Source organism: Vicugna pacos, unplaced genomic scaffold, assembly GCF_048564905.1.
Source record: "Vicugna pacos unplaced genomic scaffold, VicPac4 scaffold_124, whole genome shotgun sequence".
In the NCBI taxonomy this organism is placed as follows: Eukaryota; Metazoa; Chordata; class Mammalia; order Artiodactyla; family Camelidae; genus Vicugna; species Vicugna pacos.
This window is the reverse complement of record NW_027328804.1, coordinates 149882-173561: the sequence shown is the minus strand read 5'-3', so window position 1 is coordinate 173561 and position 23680 is coordinate 149882. Positions and strand designations below refer to the sequence as shown.

At 40.3% G+C, this 23680-nt stretch overlaps 1 protein-coding gene across 1 annotated transcript in view; it reads left to right on the top strand.

The window, feature by feature from the left end:
• Positions 1 to 23680, top strand: part of LOC140695029 (uncharacterized) — a 93940-nt gene that overhangs the window by 31537 nt on the left and 38723 nt on the right. The window contains exons 9-12 of the mRNA XM_072957988.1: positions 1124 to 1267; positions 1546 to 1666; positions 6768 to 6877; positions 8220 to 8343. The gene's annotated coding sequence lies outside the window, so the exon portion shown is untranslated. The remainder of the gene's footprint in view (positions 1 to 1123; positions 1268 to 1545; positions 1667 to 6767; positions 6878 to 8219; positions 8344 to 23680) is intronic.

Below are 23680 nucleotides of genomic sequence, written 5' to 3'. Positions count from 1 at the left end.
GAGAGACCAGTCCTGTGAGATGGAGAACTGGTAAGTCGGCTTAGCCTCTCCAGAACTGGTTTTCTGTCCTGCAGAGACGGGGCTCGCTAGGCGTCCCCCCCGTAGAGGTGCTGTGGGGTGTAAATGACGCGCGTGGGCAGCCTGAGCACAGCTGCTCATTCCTCGTAAGTGCAGGGTAGCATAGCTTTTGCGGTGATGGCTTTATGACCGCCCCATGTAGACTGTCAGTGCTCTGAAGGGATGCCTTGTGGTTTGGAGATGGGATTCTCACTTCTGTAAATACCCAAGTATAGTGTTATTGGGTCCTGCTGATTTCAGTCTATTCTTTAGAAAGTACATATTGTAGATATATTTTTCAAGCATGCGTGCTTTTTTTCTTTTACTATTAAAGTTCTACCCTCTCATCTCTTGGTGTTACTTTTCATGGAATCCAGGAAACAGTCCTAAGCTACCTGCCTCTTCACACTTTTCCGTGGTGGTTTCCTTCCCTGATTAGAAGAGGGTTTTGCATAGGAAATTTTATTTGTTCCCCTTTTCTTGGAGTCTCTCTCTCTGTCTGCCCATCTCTCACCTCTCAATCTGTCCATTTCTCAACCCACTGCTTCTTCTGACATGTTCCAAAACGCATTTCAGGTAGCTTACAGAAGAACAGATACCAAATAAACAGGTGAGAAAATGGGGCCCAGTTCAGACATTGAGGCTAGGAGGCGAGCCTGTGTGAGGGTTGCAGGCGTGAGACACATGCCTCTGCCATGTGACTTATAAGATCGACAGCAGCAGTGTGTTTCAAGCTCCCAGCAGACACAGGGAAGCAGGATTTGAGGGAGATGCTTACTGGCTGTGAAATAAATAAGTGACTTAGGAGAAGCCCAGCCTTTCCAGCTACTAAGGCTTAGGAGAATATTTTGAGTGTCTTCCAAAATCAGAGTATGGCATCTTTTCTTTTTTCAGAGTTCTATGTATAGTTGGTTACATTCTATACCTGGAAATTTCTCCAAAACTTCTGCCCACGTGAGTCCCATGGCTCGGGGATTGGGTGGTTCTGCTCATTGATGGGGGTTGGCCAGAAACAGAAAATGAGAGCCTCAAAGGGGCCTGGGATTTGTCAGTTATGTTTTGTCAGTGCTGTAGGGTTCAAGAAATGCTTTCACCGTTTCTCTCCATCTGAGGCGGCAGCGTAATCTCTTACCAGCATCAGGAGCTCAGGGCCACGGGATGGTGGGGGCTGACTGCACTGCCGTCAAGACAGCTGAGCTAGTCACTGCAGGTGTGGTTCTTTTACATACTGCAGTTCATGCTCTTTACTAGAATGTTTCAACAGGGAGTTAATTAACTGAGTTAATTAACATTTAATAAATATGATCTTTGTTGAAAAGACAGTTATAGGCAGAATATAAGCTGTGAAGTCTTTAAAAACGGTTTCATTACTGAAATTTCATTTGGGGAGATACACGGTTTATCTTATATATGGCTCTCTTTTAAAGTAACAAAGAAACAAGACAGAAAAGGCAGAGGATGATTTCTGTTCTTCCTCTCGGCTTGCAGGTGCCCTCACCCCCAGTAGCATCAATCAAGACACCAGCACTGACACTGGCCGTGCTCAGAACTGCCTCAGCCCTGAAGACACTGCTGACAAATAGAAGGGGGCCACGCCCTGTTACAGCAGGTGCTCTCACTTTGTGGGTCCTTATGTAACTGCGTGGTGTTAATCAGGATCGCCCGTCCTATATTGTGTGATGCTGCTGCTTTGTCTCCTAGTTACTTGTTTCTCTAAGTATTCTTGTATTATTCTCCAATGCATAGTACTACACACCTAAAAATGCTTTTTTTCAGATGAAAAAGAATGTGCATTTAAAATAATAACTCTGAAAAAGGGGGCAAAAAAGGCTATCCTTGTCCCGCTATTCAAAGATAATAATTAACACGTTAACGTATATTTTCATCAGTGTGGATCACCTCTGTCATAAAAAACCAGAGAGCACTCTGTGACTGTTTACTGTGTGGACACCTCCATTTTCCATTCGGCTTTTTATATGTTTTTCTACAATATTCTATCTCCTCTGGCATGATTTTTGATGACCAGTATAGCATTCTGTCTTGTGGAGGCATTGTCCATTTTACTTCGGGCTTAAATAAACTTTTAAATTCCAAGTATACTTAACTGAAATACTGAAAAGAGAACTGTGGTGGTAGAGGAAGGCCCTACCTCCCTTCCCCTTATTTCCGAAGAGTAAAAACTGTTGAAAATTTGATATATATGTTTCATGACCTTTATGCCTATGACATACATATATACACACATATGAGAATTCCATGTATACGTGTGTGTATATATGCTTTATTTAAAAATGAGACCATACTATATGTTTTTCTGCAGCTCGCTTTAATCACTCAGGTGTATATCATAGACGTCCTCCCACTCCAGACTCACACGGTCCTTTCAGATAGAGTGGAGGGGTCTCCTGATTTGCGGGTGTGGTCTCTTTCCCACGCACACCTTTGGTGAGAGAATGCTGTGGACAAGGCCCTGGACCACGGCGAAATGCCGGCTCCCTCATTGCTCGCAGCTCGTCGTGATTTAACGCATCATTGTCTTGATGGTGGACAGTTAAGTTTTCTCCATTTTCCACTGTCAGAAAGGATATTTGACTGGCATCCTTCTTGTACAGACATTCCTGTGATCTTTTATGAGTATTCCTTTAGTTAAGGCTTCTGGAAATTTAGTCCCTGGATGTGACATTTACATTCATCACAGACTCCATTCAAGTAACTCTAGAAATTCCTTCCATAGGGGAATGAAAAGATGCACAATTACTTATGTAACCAATTCTCTATTGCTGGATATGATTTCACTTCAGTTTTTCTTCCCACCATTGTAAACAGTGCTGTGTAAATGCCCTGATGGGTACATCTTTTTGGACTAAATTTGTTTTTTCCTAGAGGAAACGATTCGTAGAAGTGGTGTTGAGTCAGTGTGTACGTACGTTTTTCAGAGTTTACATATCCATTGACATGTCGTCCTCTGAAAATGTCGCTCATGGTTTCTTCTCCCACAGATGGACACTAGATAGAATATCTTTTAAAAATATTTGCCAATATGATGAGCAAAAGTGCTTTTTCATTGTTTTAGTTTGCATTTGATGACCAGTGAGGTATTGAGCATTTTTCACTCATTAGCCATTTGACTTTTTTAAAATGAATGATTCCTTTTATCCTTTGCACACATTTAAGTGGGGGAGCTTCTTGTTGGTTTGTGACAGCTCTTTGTATGTTATGAACATTAACTTCTTGTCTTCAACAACATGTATCACAGAGCTTTTTCTTGTCATTTCTTGCCTTTCATTTTGTTTAGGAGGATTTTAATTTTGGTAGTGTCTCAAAATATTCTTATGATAATAAATGTATTCCTTATGTGTTTTATCTTTGAAATTATTCTTAAAAATAATTTCTTATACTGGAATAAATCTCCTCTGTAGGTTTTTTTTAATCTCTAAGATGGAGATGATAATAGTACTTGTTAATGTAAGGGTAAGTTGAGTTAATAAGAACAAAGTGTTGTATTTGCTGTTATTAGTCCTTTTTTATATTTACATCACTGTCTGTAAATTATCTTGTGGTCCTTATGAGAGGAATAGTATTTATTCTTTCTAGGTGATTGTCTGATTGTCTCAGGACAATTACTGAAGTCATACTTTTCTCTTTGATTTGAAATCCCACCTTTACAAAATACTTATGTACACTAGAGTCTCTTTTTGAGCTCATGGTTCCCTTCTGTCAATCTGCCTTTCTTACTCCAGCACCATAACTTACATATTGTAAAAATTTATTTAATAATTGGCAGTCTGAATTTTTTTTCATTCTTTTCTTCCATCCCAAATTTTCTTGTCTGGTATTATGATTTTATTATTCCTGAAGAATTCCAAAATATTTTGTTCAAGTTAAAAAAAAATCAGATTGGAGTTGTCATGGGAGTTTTCAGTAAGTTTTGAATTATTCTGATGAGAACTTACATCTTTACAAAACTGCTTTCCTCCATGCAATTTGTTGATGTCTCTACATTCTCACCTCTTACTTTACCCCTCAGTACAGCCCTGAAGTTTCTCCATTTAGAACATGGGCATTATTTTTTAACTTATTCCAGATTATTGTTTATGTTTTTGTCAATTTTGTAAGTGAAAATTTTTTGCTATTATATTTTTAAACGCTTAAAACTGAAATTTAGAAAGGAAGATTCGGTTTGTAAATACTCACTTTGTAATTTGTCATTTAAAATTGTAAATATTAAGTAGTTGTTCCAGAATCCTTTCTTTTTTGTTTTTAAAAATTTGTGTCGAAGATTCTCAAAATGTTCATAGCTAAGTAATATAGGTGGGGAGACAGATGGAGAGAGGTAGTGTGGCTCATGTACAAACTGTGAGCAGTTTCATGGCTGCCTTTAGGCTGGAGAAACCACAGAAGAGCCCAGGTTAGACAAGGAATGGCTTTGTATGCACTTGAAAGCCAGCTTTCCTGCCTGTATGGTGAAGCCTGGTGGGCGTGGCAGGTAGATGATCAAGGTCTGATCAAGGTCATTTGCTGCACAGAGCGCTGTGTCTGTGAGAAATGGTGACCATTGCCATGGCAAATGCTTGGTGCCAGGAACAATGCAGGGGAGCTGGGGAGCCTGTGTTAAGGATTTTCCAGTCCTGGGAGTGGGAAGATAAGACTCTGCATTCAGATCTGAGTTTGAATTAATCCTCTTTAGTTTACTGGACCTCTGACTTTTGTCAAGTTATGCATCCTGTTTGAACTCCTGCTTTGTTGTCTCTCAAAACAGAAGAATTACAGCCTGCTGCTAGAGTGTTTGATCAGGGTAAATGATTTGTGTCTATAAGATGCCACGTACAGTCACAAGCTCAGTGAGCAATGAGCTGTCCCCTCTTCTCCTGCAACTCAGTGCTCGATAAGTCATCAGCAGAAAGCGAGTCCCTAATTTGTATGTGGTGCAAGGAAGAACAAAACTAACGTCTTGCCTTTCCCTGGCAGTATTCTTACTTCTTTGCTTCATGTACCTCTTTCCTCCTTCACTCTCCCCTTTCACCTCCTCCACCAAGAGCCCGAGACTCTCTCAGAACACTAGATTCAAATTATTTAAATGTTGGCTCATTCCCATGAAATGACAGTGACTTAAAAAAACTGTACACATCCCAGAATTCATTGTATTTGATTTACACACACACACACGTGCACACACACACACACACACATCAGGCTACCTCCCATTTACTGAGGGAGAAGGGCCACTTTTTCTGAGTTTTCATTTACTCAGCGTGAGAGCAGTCTCTTAAGCAGAATTTCACCTGGCTTCGTGCATGGTTTTTTAAATTGGATTTCTGCTTTTTGTCCATAAAAATATTCTCCTATTAGAAGACAGGAAGTGGAGACATAGATATTCTGCTGAGATATTGGTGTTATCATATTTGAGTTTTAATGGACATAAGGCGGCATAGAGTCATACATTATTATGGATGAGAATCCTTGATGATGTAACTTGGACAAGAATCTGGGTCTCCTGCCATCGTGTCCATGCGGGTGAAGAGGCAACTGGGTGGGGGATGGCAGGGAACCTTCTTGCTTGAGTTCCAGGTTCTTGTTAGTTTTCATTGCTCAGCTGCCTTTAGTTTATGTCCATGAGGCCTCTCATGGGAAGGTCACTATGTCCTGAGAGACTGAGTTACTAATCAGCAGAAAGCTCTGGACCCACTCATATTTTCCAGAGTTTTTCTGCTGACCTGCTGACACTTTATATAAATGAGACCTAACAAACTACTGGATATAAAATCCTTATTGTTATCATTTGCCCTCAAGTTCCATAGGAATGGGGTGCTGTCTCAGGCTGTCTAAGGCTAGATCTGAACAAAGATAGGGTGATAGGCTCCGCTGCTGGACCCTCCCCAGTCGAATGGGATTTCCACCTTAGTTTTTAGAATCAGGCAGATGAGTTCAAATCTTGTCTTTACCAGTTATTAGCTTTGTGACCTTGGGGAAATAACTACTTTTTTGGTTCCAATTTTCTTTATCTGTAAATAAGTTCAGTATTTATTTTAGGGTTTTTGTTTTAGAATTGAATGTGCTAATTCCCTAATTTATTCCTAAAATACTGATCACATGGTTCTATGCTGGTGCCTTAGTAGTTGATTGCTAAGGGACTCAACAGTGAGAATGGGGATGGGGCCCCCTGGATCATACAGCTTATATTCCAGGATATGCTTGTAAAAGACAAGATTGCAGTGGATTTTTAGTAAATGTCCATTCCTTTCCTAATCCCCATTGATTGTGTATATATCTTTATACTAATATATGAACAATTTTTTTTGCAGTTTAAATCTCTTTGTAGTATTTAAAGAATGTAACTATAACAAAAATACGTGAAATAAAATGACTTGACTTTTATTTTCCTTTCAATAAGCAAAACAAAATAAAATAGAAAAGAAAAGAAAAAGTATTGAAGGAGTAGAAATAATTTTATTTCCGTGGAATCAACTCCCTATGTTAGGTTTTTCCATTGTGTTGTTCAACATCATATAAAATTGACAGGTTGTGACTTCAGTGTTGATAGCTAGGTGAGTATAGTTTCTTTTTGTGGTTGTCTTTGATGAATTATTTGCACTAGATCATAAATGATGTGCATGTTACATATTGGAAACGAGGAAACATTGGAGACATACTACCTCCAATGCAGTCATTTTGTTACCGAGTCCAAACTCGTTCTGCTCGCCGCATGACAGGCCAATAAACTGGGAGATGAGGTGTTGGAGCAAGGAATAGTGACTTCACTTGCAATGCTGGCAGACCCAGAAGACGGCAGACTGATGTCCTGGAGAACTATCTTCCCCAAGTAAGAATTCAGTCTCCTTTTATACTAAAAAGGGGGGGGTTGTGGTTGGTTGTTGCATACTTCTTGCTTTATGAATTGTTTGTCCTTTGAATCCGCTGTTCTTGCAGCTGTCCATGTGGATCAAATCATGGTACCCCTGTAAAACCTCCAAAAAAACAAAGGCTATTCTCTATTATGCAACTTGCCATCTCTACAGAAGTGCAGATGAGCTAACATTTTTAAAGATCAGGGCCAGGAGAATAGGCTTTCCTGCAGATTTCAGGCTAAAGGCAACTTTCTTTTTCAAATGGTGCAGAGCTACCAAGTCTGAGCCTAGGAAACAGGGCACAGGTTTAAACTCAAAGGAACAGATTTAACATAGGGTAAAAACTGTTACATTTTATTACAATTCCGTTTCCAGCTTCATAGATAATATTAGTAAGAAATACGAGCAATTTTGTATTTTTGCTTCTTAATAACCGATAAGTGTACCAACTATATTTTGTGAGCAGGGATGCTGTGCAGGCATTGGGGTGACAGCAAACTCTTGTAGGGGGTGGCCGACCCTGCAACATCTCTGATGCCCCGTGAGTGTTGGTGAGGGTCCCCGTAGCCAGGGGCTCTCTTCAGGAACCAGCATATGGGCATTGACCTCTGGAGACCTCTTTTTCGGCTGCAGGAATTTTTTCAGATATTGAGATTGAAAAATCACTCCAGCTGGGAATAATTAGGGAAAAAAAAAAGAAAAGGAAAAGGGTTTGGAGTAGAGTAGAAGAGTAGGACTTAAGATCACGGAGCCTGAGTGCTTGGCAGCGGGGACTCGGGAGAGAGGGGAGCAGAGGTGGGGAGGGGCCTGGCTCCGGAACCAGCTCCTGTAATTGTCCCTGCACGCAAGCCACATAGCTTTAAATTGGCCTGGGCCACCTCTCTGGGCTGGATATCACCCTGGGCAGAACCGTGGTATCTGTAAAGTAAAATGACTTCACAACTATTGCACAGAGCTGCAGGTGTAAGAGAGCCTAAGCCTGTCTCAGAGTGCAGGGGACAAGCGGAAAGGAATGGCAAAATTTCCACTGACAATTGAAATTTTGTTAAATAGCCTGCTACAGTTGTTTGCATCACTTGAATGAATGCAGGCATATTTCTGTGGGCATTTATAGGTTCACTGAACCCCACCAGCCCCTCTTGCCCCCATCGGAGATGGGCTTTCTCAAGCACAGTGCCCCTCCTGCTTGGGTGGAAAACGCTGCTGGTCCTTGCCTGGGGCCGGGCTGCTGCAGGGCACTGAATCCCCGAGGCACGGCCTGTGAGACACGACAGGAACATCTCTGCTCTTGACTGGGTGCCTCCGTTTCCCCTGCAGTGTAAAAATGCCGATGACTGAGTTAGAAGCATGCTTCCAAGCTGTCCATGTCCTTGGCATCCAGAAGCGGAGCCTGGAAGCTTTCGAATTTATCCAGAATGCGGTTTACATTCACCTTCAGCAGGTGAGTGTATGTCCTTACACAAGTGGAGGAATTACTGCAGTTTTCCTGGAACTTTCTCATTACAAGTCCATTTGATTTTTCTGTGCTAGGATTCAGTATGGCCTGCTAAAAACTCTGGAGTGAGATCTTGAAACCCTGATGAAGAGCATTATTTATTTCACTTCTCTATATGATACTCTTTTACTTTTAAAATTCAGAATTTTTGGTTGTTTCAAAAATTTTTTGGGGGGGTTGGAGAATCATGTTTACTCTAACCATCTTTGCAACCTGTTGCTTTGTGCCTCTCACCTGTCTTCTGTCACTTGTGAGGCGGTTCCATTTGTGACCCTGTCCGGGTTGTTCATGTTATAAAACATAAAGCCTGTAAAAGTACAGTCCCTTTTCCTCCGAAGACATTCCACAAATACTCCTTTAACCTGGGTGTGGTTTTAAGAAGACAGAATCTTTAGAACATGTCCTTGCAGGTTGCTAGTGCAAAATCCCAAAATCAATAGTCTAGCTCAACATCTAAAATCTTTCTAATTTACCTTGGAATTGTATGGATAAGTGAAGCAGTTTGCTAAGAACTCAGACCAGGTTTAGAATACAGGTTGGTGTAGCTCAGCAGGTCCTCCCAAGCTGATGCTCTGCCAGAGGGCGGGGCCGAGGGGAGAGGGCGGGTCCTGCCCTCCCTGAGGTGACAATTTCATGGCAAAGACTTTCACCTGGTGAAGAACTTGGAGTTTCTTCTAAGAAGAGTGGGTCTTAAAAGAGTCCAAAAAGCGCGGGAGTGGCACAGTCCCATTTGTCTCAAGTAGGGGAGAGCGGCTGTGGGGCCACTTAGGAGACTCGTGAGTCCAGGTGGGCAGTGTTGGTGGCTTCCACTTGAGCGGTGGGACGGTCAGTGTTTAAAAGCGAACATATTGAAGGCATGTTTAGATGGTAAAAAGGAAAGGATGAAGGCTGGCTGTGAATGCAGGATGGAGTAAGGCCCAGGTTTCTGGGTGGATTAATGAGGTAAATGATGGTCCTTCTGTGCTCTGAGGAGGGAAAGCTGCAGAGGGAGTTCTGCGGAAAACTGATGAGTTCAGCTGTGGGTAAAGTGAAAGGTTGTTAGATGTGTGGTCTGGGAGCTCGGGTGAGAGCCAGTAGTGAGTAGGGGGAGGTGAGAGGGACTTTCAAATAATTTTGTATTGTGAACATACAAATAAGTATGAGTAATGACACATTTAACACCTCTATATTCTGGATTTAAAGCCCAGTAACATTTTGCTATACTGACTGCAGAGGTTCTTAATATTTTTTAATAGAAATAAGTAGAAACAAAATAGTGGAGTTAGTGAGCATCTTAGAGTAGATGTGTGTCCTTGTATGTATTTTTATACCTCATCTGTTTATAACCATAATCTACAAAAAGTTATCTTGCTTAGCATAAGAGTTAAACACAGGGACGTGACACACATTGTTGGGGGTTGAAGCTGATCTTCTCGGGCAAATTATGGACCCTCTCTTTGCCTTAGTTGCATCGTCTCTGACTGCCCCAGGGCCCCTCATCACAGCTGATTTCCTAGAGTAGATGTTGGGAGGGAGGCTGCTGAAGGGAGTAAGAGGTGGCAACTGCTAGGGATATTGAAGAGAGACAAAAACAGATTAAAGCCGATAAACTGAGTACAAATACCCTCTAAATAGAAGGAATCCCGCAGTGTTTTGAGCCGCTTATCATAAGGGAAAGAAAATCACTTGGATCCAAAGCTCTTGACCATATGAGTATTGTGGGTGGGAGGGTGTCATTATAAAAGTGTTGAGAAAAGGCCTCTTTGTTTTCCTTGACATTACCAGTAAGGATGGGGAGCAGAAGCGAAACCCTCTGCTTCACAGTTGAAGGTGCTGTTTTGTGCGAAACTGACCAAAGTTTGGAAACCAGTCATCAGCGATGCTGGCAAATGAAGAGGCTTCTGGATTGGGTGGGGCACTTGCTGTGACTTCCAGGTGAACTGCTGGCTGGGGGCTGTGTGGCGGGCAGTAGTTTTGCAGGGTAGCCCGGGCATAATCCCTAGCTCTGATGCTGCTGGTCTGATTAACAGACCTGGGCGCACACTGTCCTAATGGGGCAGCTCGGGATGTGGCCCTGCCGTGCTGAGAGCGAGAAGAGGGCTCCCCTGAGGAGGTGTTCCTGCAGAGACTGGAAACGTCCTCCTGCAGGGGAGGAAGAGCCTCTGAGCAGCGGGCCGGATGCACAGGCAAGACCAGCATGAGCACTGATGTTTCCGGGAGCCGGAAGTCATACAGTGGCCCAAACGGCCTTGTTCCTGAGAGACTGGAGGGAATAGATGCTGAAAAGGCAGGCTAGGGTCAGACCCTGTGGTGGGTTATGAGTGACAGGAGAGGATTGTTCAGGCAGGCATGAGACAACCCTGTGGGCGTCCCAGCTGGGGCGTCACGCCGAAGGGAAGAGCAGAGTTATAGACTTTGCCACTTATTAGCTGTGTGACTTTAAGCAATATCACCCCACCTCTCTCTATATATATCTTCATCTGTAAAGTGACACAGTGACAAGGTCGTGTCATCAGAAGTATTAGCTTAGCTCTGATCCTCTTTGTCGACTCCTGTCAGTGCTTCCCTGCAAGGTTCTGCAACGGCTGCTTTTACCCTGAGACGGGAGGGCATAGAGGGACACTGTAATACCCGAGGGAAGGAAGGGGTTGCTTTAAAAGCAGACATGTAACAGCCTGCAGCTGCAGACCTGCAGGCAGTTTGGTTGACGGTCCTTGAGAGGACTTTGGAGGCCTTAGGGTCGTCTTAAGTCTTGTTTCCCCTTGGGGACCGGATTTGCCTTTGGGGATTGATGTTGAAGATTTGAGCTTCTGCAAAATTGTTTTCAGAGATGTGTATATACGTAAAATATCATATAAAATAAAATGATTTATTTAACGTGTGCGAATTTGTAGCTGTTAGGAACAGCTCTGTTGGCCTGGTCTCCACGGAGGACACCAAGGGTCAGCAGAGCGTGCAGGAGGGCAGGCAGCCTGCAGTGCTTCTGCGGGGTGTTCTCCCCAGCAGGGTGCTCTGCTGAGTTGAGTCTTCTACGAGTTTTGTTGCCAGAGGAGCAGACAGCAAATTAATGAGTTCTAGAGGGATTGTATAATGACAGGAAGAAATAGGAACCCGGAGATTTTCCGGACTAAAACACGCTTTGGTTCCTGATTCAGTGTGTTCCATTACAGAATTGATGAGTTGTGTCTATTCTGGAACGTCATTGAAATAAACGTTCAGCCTATATGTTAAGGGCTTTGTTTTATTTGGCTGGAGGACTCGAGCCGGGATGACAGCCTCTCAGATCACTCTGAGGGACTGCTCCCAAGAGGTAGGGGAGGAGCTAGGATATATAGAAGCTTACAACAAAGACCAGGTAATTGGAACAATAAAATATTGCTTGTTATCTAAAGAAAACCAGATATCTCAAGTTCAAGTATTTACTGCTTTTCTATGTATGGTGAGAAGCAAACATTTGAGTCATTGAATTCATTCCTTTGGCAAGCCCCTGGCTATCTAGGGCCAGTATCCTGTCCTTTCTTACTCTGAGTCTGCTCAGAGGGCACCACTGTGAGTGGCTGAGAGGCCGGGCTGTAGGCATGTACTCGCTGGGGGTTGGCAGCAGCCGCTGATGACTCGGATTCAGCATTCTTTGTTTACTGTCATGGTTGCAGTATTTTCATGCACATTGTAGTGTTTTCATTCACAGTGCTCCCACTTGGTCCTAAATTTGACCAATATTTTGAGAGAAATTTCATGACCAATTTTGTCCCACGGTGCTAGGATGGCTCATTCCTAGTTCAGGTGAAGAATCTTCTAAGTTGCCATTCAAGGTGTAAGTTTTTTTTTGTCAGGCCCTGTTGATACTAAAAGTTCTCTGGATCACCTGTCTTACTAGTCTATTATGATACAGAAAGTGTTTACCCATCTTTGCTCATTCCCATAAATAGAATCACACTATAATATTTATTTTATTCAGGGTTATAAATTTTATCTGTTTCTTCAAGATGTTTAGCCATCATCCATCTTGTGGGCCTAGTTACACATTGGGAAATGTAACAGACAACAATTTTATAAAATAGAAAGGATATAAGTAATACAGCTAGTAACGTTAATAAAGTCACGAGTAAGAATTTAATAGTCGAGAAGTTGTATTTTTGGGTTAAAATTTTGCTTGTGTTTCTGAGTTTGATCCTATGAGAAAGTTCATATTTATGGTCAGGGTCAGAGCAGGTATTAATTGGCCAGTTGAAATCTCCCACCTTGTAAGATCAACAGTGGCCTAAACAGAACTATAAATTCTTTTTAGAATAACGTTTCTGAGGGCTATCTAATTAGAGCCTTGGAGTAGGGAAACCCACCAAGGTAACACAGAAGTACTAGACATAGGTAATTTATCATAAACTTAACAAGTGGAGTAGATCATAATCAAAGGTTGGAGTAATTATCAAAGTAATTGGTATACAGTCCTGGTCCGGTGTCTTGGGTCAGCTGTCTAGCTCAGATGTCGTCTTCTTCTCATCCTGGTCTGGTAGCTTTTTCTCCATTTGGGCATTGTTTTAAGGTGAGCAGCACTCGATAGGCCAGTGCACTGCAGGGGATGTTTCAGATAGGAAATGAATCGGAGACTCCGTTTCCTTCAGCTTTGGTGTGTATGGTCTGGTAAAGAGTACCTGAAAAAGGGTCCTTCCATTCAGGTTGGAGACAGTTCTTTAAGTCATGCCTGTTGCAGTATGTATAATCCCCTGGCTGCAGGTCATGGGGCATTGGAACTTTACCCAAGGATAGATTTCTGAGCTTCAGAAACAAACCTAGAGTATCCTTTTCATAATTCAATTAAACCGTACAGTAATGTGACATAACAGCAAGGAATAATCTGGGAAGTGTCTTAGTAAATATGGACCTCAATTAACAAAACTAGAATTTAATATCCACTAAAATATAATTTATTTTCTCTCTTAAGTTACCCTCAGTTTTCTCAAATATAGCCAAATCAAGATTAATTTTTTACAAGTTAAGTCTGATTATTTGATCATATAGGCTTTTTTAAATTGGCTGTGTTGGAAGTTTTAATACGGAGTCTCAGGGTAGAATGTTAAGGTTTGCTAAGGCCAAGAAAGACACATCAAGGCTTTTCATGGGTTTCTGCCTTACAGATTTAGGTAAATTCTTTTCTCTTTAAAATCCTTAAAATATCTTTATACTCCTATATCTGTTAGGAGATGATCTCCCTAATTTGTTTGATAGAGCCACTGGGAACCTAAGTGTTTTTAGTCTCTTGAGGGATCAGATAGAGAGAAAAGATAAGTGTTCCAAGTGTGATTACATAGGTATAATTTATCAAATTGCTGTGAACCATAACTAGCTTAAGGAGAAGAGATTCTTTACGTCTGGGAAACAGGTTAAAAGCCAGTAGTATTTCAAACAATATCAAAAATTATAACCATATTCAGCAGGTTAATCAGTCCCTTGTAACTAATTCTTTTAATGAGAGTTTTCATTAGAACTTTAAAATGTCTTACCCAGTTTAGTTCAGTGCTATAGTGTGAAATTTATTAGGAATCAGTAAATCTCCTTGAAGAGAAAGCATTTTGCAAAACCATCAGAAGAAAACAATTAACTGTCTATAAATGACAAAAATTTAAAAGCATGGTTAAACACCGTTACACTATAATCAATAAAGAAATCTGTTCACTATACCCATAATTATCACTGGTAACATTTCAGATATACCAGAATTTTAGGGAGTCCATATAATTTCTACAATATCTATATTAATAATATTGTCTCATTCAATATAACCTTAGAAGTTTTATGATTCATTTGACAATTCCATGTTATTTAAAATGCCAAATGAAACTTTATAGTTAAAAATCTCTCTTTGGGATGTTTCAGGGGCCTTCTGTAGCATCCCAAACTTAACTGGAGATTAAAAGAATTTTAATTAATTAAATTAATTTTTATTTAATTAATTAGAATTTTATATTTGGGGAGCTTTTTGAAAGATTTCAGAACACTTGATCAGATAAACATATAGATCACTGTAAAGTAGTACTAATTCATTAACAAGAAAATACGTCAAAAGTAAAGGCAGAACAGATCAGCTAAGTGGTATAAGAAGTTTTACAATCTGTTACTGAAGGAGGATTAACATTTTAAGAAAATTTTTTCCTCTTAACAGAGAGAAAAACAATTCTAATCTTGTACCAGCTTACTTCTAAGATTCATTTACGTTGCCCAATTTGTTTCTAAACTTAGCCAATTCTGACCATGTACAAAACTCTTCCCTCAGGGTTCCTTTTCCACAAGCCTTCCACAGCTTTCTATACTTATATTAGTGTGTCCCTTATTTTTCTTCTATTCAGAAGTAACCAGGTTCAGGAGAAAGTCACTATTTTTCATTAACAAAATATAATTCCATTCTTATATCTTCCTTTATGCATTTATATTACTTTCCTAGGATACTGAGATCATTCCCTTACTAATAGAGACTATTTCAGTGTGGCACCAACCATTTATTAATATTTCTATATACCTTTAGTTTCACTGTAAGAGGAAGTTAAATGTTAAGTAATTCGTATTTCAATGTTATTTTATCTGAAAATGGCATAGCTATTTAATAAAATCTTGTCATTTAACTTAATTTAGCACAACACTAGAATTTAAAGATACCAAACACTTAGAGATTATCTTAAACATACATTTTAAAAATATATTTTAAATATTTACCCAAAGCTCTCATCTCATTTGCATTTAATTTAATTAAAATTTTACCACAGCACATTACTTTTATTTTTTTTTGACAAATCTGCAACAGATATAACAGGATCTTATTTGACTTTCATTAAACCTAGGTACAGTAAAGGTATTATACATAATATTGATGACTTTAAAGATGTCTATATTAATTAGAACATACTTAAACTAAACAATATCAAATATTATCTTAATATTGAATATTTTCCATTTCACATGACTCTGAAAGTCAATTTGTTCAGTTGTTATTTTAAAAATACTTAATGTTTAAGCTCTTATATTTTTACGTCAATTAAGCAGAGCTCTATGACTTTGAATTTTTTTTCTTTAGCAGTAGAAATATCTCACTTCTATAATGTGTACACAGGCTTATAATCAGAAAAAAGCTAGAGATCTCATAGCTTCACTTTAAAACTTACTTATAAGATAGGTATAATAATAGTTGGAGTAAGCTGAATTTGCTTGCTCAAATCATTAAGGCTTACTATTTATGAAACAGACAGTTAAAATTTCTTCACAATGTCTGAAGGACCCTTCAGAGTTCTGAGTTCTAATATGCCAAAAATTTCTTGGCCTTAAGGTTTATTTCGTTGAGCTAATTAGACTCAGTCCTAGGTCACTGTTTGTTGTATTTATATTTCTGATGTGCAAGACAAAGACACTGTCTTCCAGGTCCCCAGAAAACTGCTCTCTCACCCAGGCCGTATTTTATCTCCTTAAATGGCATTTTTGTATCAGTGAGAAGAGCTGTAAACAAAGAATTCCATGTTTTAAAACTTTAAGGCTTACTTAAATATGTCTTCCAAAACTTGCATAAGGCATTTAGTAAGATCTCTTTTCCTTGTGTTATAAGTTAAACCCAGGGTAAACCTGTATTTGTTTATTAGCCACTCAAATTAGTTTTTAGTTTTACATTATATTGGACGGCTTATGTAACTATATTGGTTTATTTTAATTTGTTCAATTAATATTTTCAGAGGGACAGATATGTGCCTAGCCTTATAATACCAAGAAGGGGAAGTGTTTTTCCTCTTAAACATATGTATCCCACAACACAAGCAAAAGTTTTGTATAAAGACCACTTAAATATACCAATTTCACAAACTTTTATCTCAATTTTATTAAATCTTATACCTTTAATTTTTATATTTATTAAGTTTAATCAATAATTCTTATTTCTAGAAGGAGTGCCAGAAACCTTTTTTTGTGTGTGTGTGCATTGTATATAATTTTATAGAAGTCTCTAGGATGCCCAAGATTCAGCCAAAGAGCTTAGGCACTTCTCAGTTTTTAATGTCATTAATTGGTCTGTTATCCCAATTATTGATCAAGTATTTCAGTCTATATATACATATATTTCAAACTGTGGTAAGTAAAATGGGCTTGTTTGAACTTTAATCTTGGGGGGGAGTAGGTGAACTCTTTGGCCCTTTTTTTTTTAACTTTACGTTGTGTAGTATCAAAACCCTGTATGTAAATCCAAAAATGTCCATTTTATTTATTTGATTCAAAATAACCATATAAAAATATTTATCCTTTTGGGATAAGCCACTTATTTTTTTTTTCGACATTTTTACAATCATTTTTCCAGTTATTCAACCTAATTAACATTAATTATTCTAAGTTTTTATTAGCATATCTAGAAACATTTATCAGAAAGGAAAACACAAACGTAGCTTTTCAAACCAGTTTTATTTTTTTAACTAAGTTCTTAGGTTAACCATTAGATATATTTTTCTACATTTAAACTTGATTTTAATAGAAACCATAAAACAACTGTTTATAATGAGATCTCTTTAAACTTTCACCAATTAAAAAGTTTTTCCAAATTAAAAAATCCATCATATGGCCGTCAATTTATATACAAATATAATATATATATAGTGATTTTAAACCAATAAGATGAAGAGGCCCTTCCACATGAGAGTCGGGGTGGTGCCTAAATAAAATTCAAAGGTTTACTCTCCAAAAGCTAAAAGCCTTTGTGGTCCAGGCTGATGCAGCAAAGTTTAAGATGGCAAAATATCTGAAAATTGGTACAATCAAAGAATTGCTTAGAATCCCAATTTATTTGCGTGGCCACCATATGTACACAATACTTGAAACTTTTGTATGGTGGAGTCCAAGGTTTCCTTTAAAAAATAAACTAAACATACATATACATACATACACACACTTAAAACACCCAGAGAAAGATAAAACATTTACATTTCAAGGACACAGGAAGAGAAATCCAAGTTACCCCTAAAGGGGATTTTGTTTTTATAAGTTCAGAATGCCAAAAAATGTTTTTATCAGGCCTGGTTAGTTATTTTCAGAGTGAGTTTTTTTTTTTCTTATTCCCAATTAATGTTGTAAATTTTGTATGTACATAAACCTGGCTGGGGTAATAGTTGGAGACTGGCAATCTGTCATTTCTTTTTCTTTTCTTTTCTGTTCTTTATTTTTTTTTTTTGAAAGTTCTATTCCCCATTGTAAGGTTGGGTTCTCAGAATAAATTTGCTAGTAAGATTTCCCACAGGGACAACTCTGTGGCATGAAGTCTTTGTGTCTACCACTCCTGGAAGATTCTCTGTCACCCGAGAAAGCTGTTACCAGCCAGGAGGATGGTCCGAATTTTGGAGTTGAAAGTTTCCTCATAAGAGTTTTACTTTTATCCTGAAAAATTCAATGGAGGTAACCAAATTGAGGAAAATATTAGACCAGAGTCTTACCTAACCACTCAGTCCTGAACCCAGTGTCTTTCAACTTGGACTCACTCAGGATGTCTCCACTGGGTGAGTATTTTCCTCATATGTTTCCACCAGCCCCACTTTGGACATATCCTCAAGGTGGATATTTCCTGTTATCTTTCAACCAGGCCCCACTCAATATGTCTCCACTGGGTGGGTAATTCACCTCAGTTTCTTTCAACTGTAGGGCCACGTACCTGGATACACCGCCAGATAAAACTTAGTATCATCAACCAATATGTGAGGTCCGAGAACCTAGAGAGACTCACCCAAATTCATCTGGACTCCCCGAGGAGGTGGATGGGCACAAAGGGCCACTGCTGGTACCAAGGCTCCGGTTACTTGGAGAGTTCAGGTGGAGAGAAATCTGCTGTGGTGCTTCATGGTGTCCAAAACTGTTGACTGAAATACATGTGCAGCCTAAAAGTTAAGAGTTATGTTTCATTTGGCGGGAGGACTCGAGCCAGGATGACAGCCTGTCAGAACTCTCTGAGGGACTGCTCCCAAGAGGTTGAGGCAGAGCTAGGATATATAGGAGCTTTACAACAAAGACCAGGTTGTTGGAACAATAAAAGATTGCTTGTTATCTAAAGAAAGCCAGGTATCTCAAGTTCAAGAATTTAGTACTTTTGTATGTGTGAGAGGAAGCAAATATTTGGACTCACTGAATTCATTTTTTAGACAAGCACCTAGCTATCTCGGGCCAGTAGCCTGTCCTTTCTTATTCTGAGTCTGCTCAGATGACACCATTGTGAGTTGCTGTAGCAGCTGAGCTGCAGGCCTGTCCTAGCTGGGGGGTGGCGGCAGCCTTTAATGACTTGGTTTCAGTATTCTTTGTTTACTGTCATGGTTGCAGTATTCTCATTCACATTGTAGTATTTTCGTTCACAGACTGATTATGGATAATCTGCAACCTTGGAAAGCAACCGAGATGGAATTACTGCAGGTACCTTCTGCTTTAATAAGCCGTGTGCAAACATAAACAGGGAGGAAGCATACACTTGGATTTGGAGGTGTAGGAAAGGGATCCTGCACATTGCAGGAGAACGCAATGCAGAATTCCTTAAGTCCACCTTTCTTTACTGTAGTGGTTTCTGAGAACAGTTTATGGTAATTAACCAACATTGACAAACTGCACAAATTGCATTTAAGAGCTGGCCGGCTGAAACTTGTGTATTGGAGAGGTGGAATTCAAAGGCAAGTGGTCAGGTGGATTGGAGAGAGATGGAGCCAAGGCCTGGGCCCAGATTCCGGTTTAAATTGCCATTTCTTCACCATAGGGCCTTGGAATAGAATTCAAAATCTCTTAACCTGTTGGTGAATCTGTGAAATGAGCATAATATTCGTTTCACCCTGGGATTGTTGTAAGATCTAAAGAGTATTATAGCACACATGAAGCACTTAACCCACTGGCACTTAGCAGTGTTCACTGTGTGGGGCCGCCCCGCTTAGCATGTGTCAGAGCCGTAAAGGCAGCATTTGTCTGTTGAGGATGCACTTGCAGCCCCTTGGCTAGGTTATGAATTTGGTGATTTCCTATAATCCTTGTAATTCTATGTGCCATGGACAGTTATTTTCATGGACAGATGAGGAATCTCATGGTAAAAAGACTGTATAATTTGCCCAAAATCAGACCATAATTTTGGGTGCAGAGGCCTCGGTTCAGCATGGGCCCCTGGGCCTTCTGCCCTCTCTGTTCAGCACCAGAGCCAGATATGGAGTCGGCTGTTTCCCTGCCCAGAATATCCGGCAGGCCGCAAGACACATCTGGCCCTGTGCTGCTTGAGCAAAAACTCCGAAGGAGAGACAGTTACAAAAGGGATAAACATAAAAACAGACGACAGCAAATTGTGATCAGCTCTGAGAAGGAAAGGAACATGTCTCGCCGTGCAGAGCTGGGAGCTTTCCCGTCTGGGCTGCTCTGGGGGTGTTCATCTCAGCTAAACAAGTTCTGCTGCTGCACCAAGGCAGGAAGGCAGGGCGCGTGTGGCCAGGTAGACAGGGCCTCGTTGATCTTACTCATTCCCCATTAAGCGACAGTTGTCTCGGGCACTTAACTAATAAACAGATGTTGGCCATAATCATCACGCACTTTGCTTGGTAGTTTTATTGGCCCCAGCATTGAGATGAGGTCATTGAAGCTGGGGAGTTTGCTGCATGCCCGTGATTACCTTGCAAATACCCCAACTGTTCTTTCAATCTAGACTGGTGTGGCTGTCATGTCCCAGCCCTGTGAATGGCATCGTGTAGCTTCTCCCAAGTGGCCCAAATGACTGACATTGATATGCTTAATTCGTTGGAAATAGTATGTGACAATAATAGAAAAAGGTAGTAAGAAATTGTTTGGAAAACTGGAAAAAACCTTTTCTTCCCCAGCTGGGGGAGCGTAACCTGTATCACTCACCCTACTCACTGCCTGTCACCTCCTCCCCGCCGACTCCGTGTTCATAAGCCACACTGAGTCTTGGGAGAACATTTTGCCTCATGACACTTTTGACTAGGACCTGCAACTTCTTTGTCCCTGGTTAACTCTCTCTTCAAAGCCATTCAACTTTTTGCAGGCTCCTCCACTCAGATGTAAGAATAGCCTCTTTAAACTTCTTGATGCAGCTCCTTAATGAAGATCTTGTGATGGAAACCTAGCCAAAACTGGGATGTATGCATATAGTGACTGCAAACTCAGCACTTTGTTAGTTCAGAATCAGAGGGGTGAGTGACTCAGGAAATGCTTTTTTAAGGTAACAAGGGGAAAGTGAAAGGACGCTTGCTGTGTGAGAAAGAAACATCTCAATCACAGCCAGTAAGGCACCTGTGTTCAGGATGGGGCGTGGCGAGTGCAGAGTTCTCACAAAGAAAATAGTGGTGTGATGGGAGCGAGGACAGTTGGGTACTTTATTGGGGAGGAAAAAAAGTGGGCTGAACATTTCCTTGTTGAACAAGAGGATTGTGACATGATGTGCTTGTATTTTGGAGAGAAGGGTTTTGTGGGGAGAAGCCTAGGAGTACGCTGTATGTCTGGGGAGTCAGCACAACAGAGAAACACAGAGAACCGGGCAGACCCCAAGACCCATGCTGGGGGAGAGACTGCCCACCAATTGGAGCCCTGGAGGCTGCTTCTGTCCCTTAGCTGTGGCCTCAGACCTCCCTTCACAGCCCAGTCCTGTTGATACAAGAATAAAACACGTTGGGCATGAGAAGGGCTGTGTCCCAGGCTTTCATTGAGCCCCTGGGATGTGCCCCACCAGATTTTGTTCCTTAACTTCATGCAGTAAAGAATTCAAGAGCAAGCCAGTGTTGAGTAAAGGTAGATTTATTCAGAGAGATACATTGATAGGCAAGAGAAACTTCACGAGGTGTGGGGGTTTGATGCTCATATTAGAAGTAGGTACACACTCCACACATTGTGGGCCTTCCCCAAAGAGGGAGAGAGAGTGGTGACCGCGAGGTGGCGCTGTGTTGCTTGTTTTCTTGGGCTTGGTGGTTTCATATGCTAATAAGTAGAAGGACCAGCCTTAGGGCAAGGGGCTAGGATTCCCAGGGAGTTGGCCATTTCCCACCCTTTGACCTTTTGTGGCTAGCATTGGGACTGCCATGTTGCCTGGGGCATGTTATTCACCAAGTTACTATTACAATGGATGTTTACTGAAGCTCAAGATCTGCTAGAAGTTAAATCTCTTCATCCTGAGCCTCAAGGCCTATTGGGGTTTGAATCCTTTAACATTTTGATGTTAATTGCTGTGGCCTTCCTTGAATGGCTGTGCTCTTCCCCCTTCCATCCTGTCTCACTGTGATGACACAGAGACAGCAAAGGTCGGGCCCTACCTGTGCTCCTGCATTTAAAGGTGGGAGGTGTGAGGTGGGCTTATGATGACCCTGAATGGTAAGAAAAATGTTTCAGATTTTCCTACGTGAGACATGGGGACCTGACAGCAACCTCCGCAGATTTATCTCACGGGCATTATCGCTTGTGTTGTTATAGAAACAACAGGCAAGCCAAGAAACAAGTATAACTCACAAGGTTGTAGTACTGAGATTTATTTCGCTGGCACGCTCAGAGGGGCTTCATTTCCAAAGCTCTGAGCACCTCCAAGACGTGCACATGAGGTTTTATAGGGTTAATTACAAGTATGGGGCTATTAGCCAATAAGGCTCAAACAACAAAAAGCAAGGAATCAGTACACTGAAGCTTATCAATTTGGAACAGATCCCGTTACTGACAATTGTTGTCCTTGGATTTACGTGTTAGCTTATTAGCCCATTAAACTGACACTAAACTTCAGATTTACCAGGTAGCCCAGCAAAACTTAGATCAGTAAACCGACACTTATCACACTTAGATTTGTGACTTGGCTTGTTAGGCCAGCTGGGGTTTTCCTTCACAGTGTCACTTATATTTTTTATTTTTCTTTTTATCTTTTTTTAAGTATTTAACCCAAATTTAATATCAGGGTTCTTTGGGAAAGAAATTTCTCTTTATCTTTTCTTTGGGGTTCTTTTGGGGGGGAGGTAATTAGATGTATTTATCTGTTAGTGGAGGCCCTGGGGCTTGAACCCAGGACCCCGTGCACGCTAAGCACATGCTCTACCACCCGCCCCTTCATCATTTTCTTTTTGCTTTAGCTGCCAAGAATCTTACAGCTGAATTTGTAGTCGGCCTTTAACACTTGCCCTGACTTCATGGAATCCATTTTTATGAGTTTATCTCCCCCTGGTTTAATTTAAGTATTGAATCTCCATTTTCTCTTCACTCTCCGTTTTGCATTTTTGTTGTTATGGTTGTTAAGCTGTGTTTAACAGAATTGTTTAAATTCTCTTTTAGCAAGAGGCTGAATGTAAATAAATATGTAAGCAAACAGCACAATTAAATGCTTTTATACATTCTGAGCTGTTTAGTAGTAACTTAAAAACCGAATTGAATATTAAAGTGATAGCATTTTAAAAATATTTTTTAATTTTTCATAAAAATATAGCTGATTTAAAATATGATATTAGTTTCAGGTGTACAATAGATGCTCCATTTATAGTTACTGTAAAACATTGTCTGTATTCCCTGTGTTGTAAGATACATCCCTCTAGCGTGTTTACATTACATGTTGCAGTTTGTATAAGAAAGTTGGGTAACGCAGAGTCTGGAACGTGGCTGTGTATGACTCAGGTTCACGCTCACCCTGCCTGTCAGAGCTCAGGCCTTCACTCCTTTCTGCAGGGGAGCGAGTGGAGGCAGCTCTCATCAGCGCTGTCACCACCCTCTGAGTGGCAGTGACAGCAGTGACTGTGTGTGGACGTGCAAATTGTTTTTCCAAGAGCTTTATATGCGTTTCTGCATTTAATAATTAAAGCCCTCCTGTGAGGAAGCGTTTTAAGTTTTTAATGCATAATACATTTTATTTTGATATTGATAGATTTCAAACCTCTGGAAAATTTACAGGAGTAGTACAATAAACGCTTAGATACAGTTCACTTTAAAGGGCACTATTTGGCTTTCTGTGTCTGGCTTATTTTAGCATAAAGTTTCAAGGTTCATCCATAATTGTAGCCTGAATCAGTACTTTATTCTTTTTGCTTGATAATATCCTTTTCCTTTGTTTTCGTTTTTGGTCTATTTAAAAATATTTTCATTGAAGTCTTGTTAGTTTATAATTTTGTGTTAGTTTCTTGTGTACAGCACAACACTTCAGCTAAATAGGAACCTACCTGTATTCATTTTCATCCTCTTTTTAAACATAAGTTACTATAAGATATTAAATATATTCTCCTGTGCTATACAGTATAAACTTGCTGTTTATTCTTTACATACTCAGTATCTGCAAATCTTGAACTCCCAGTTTATTCCTTCC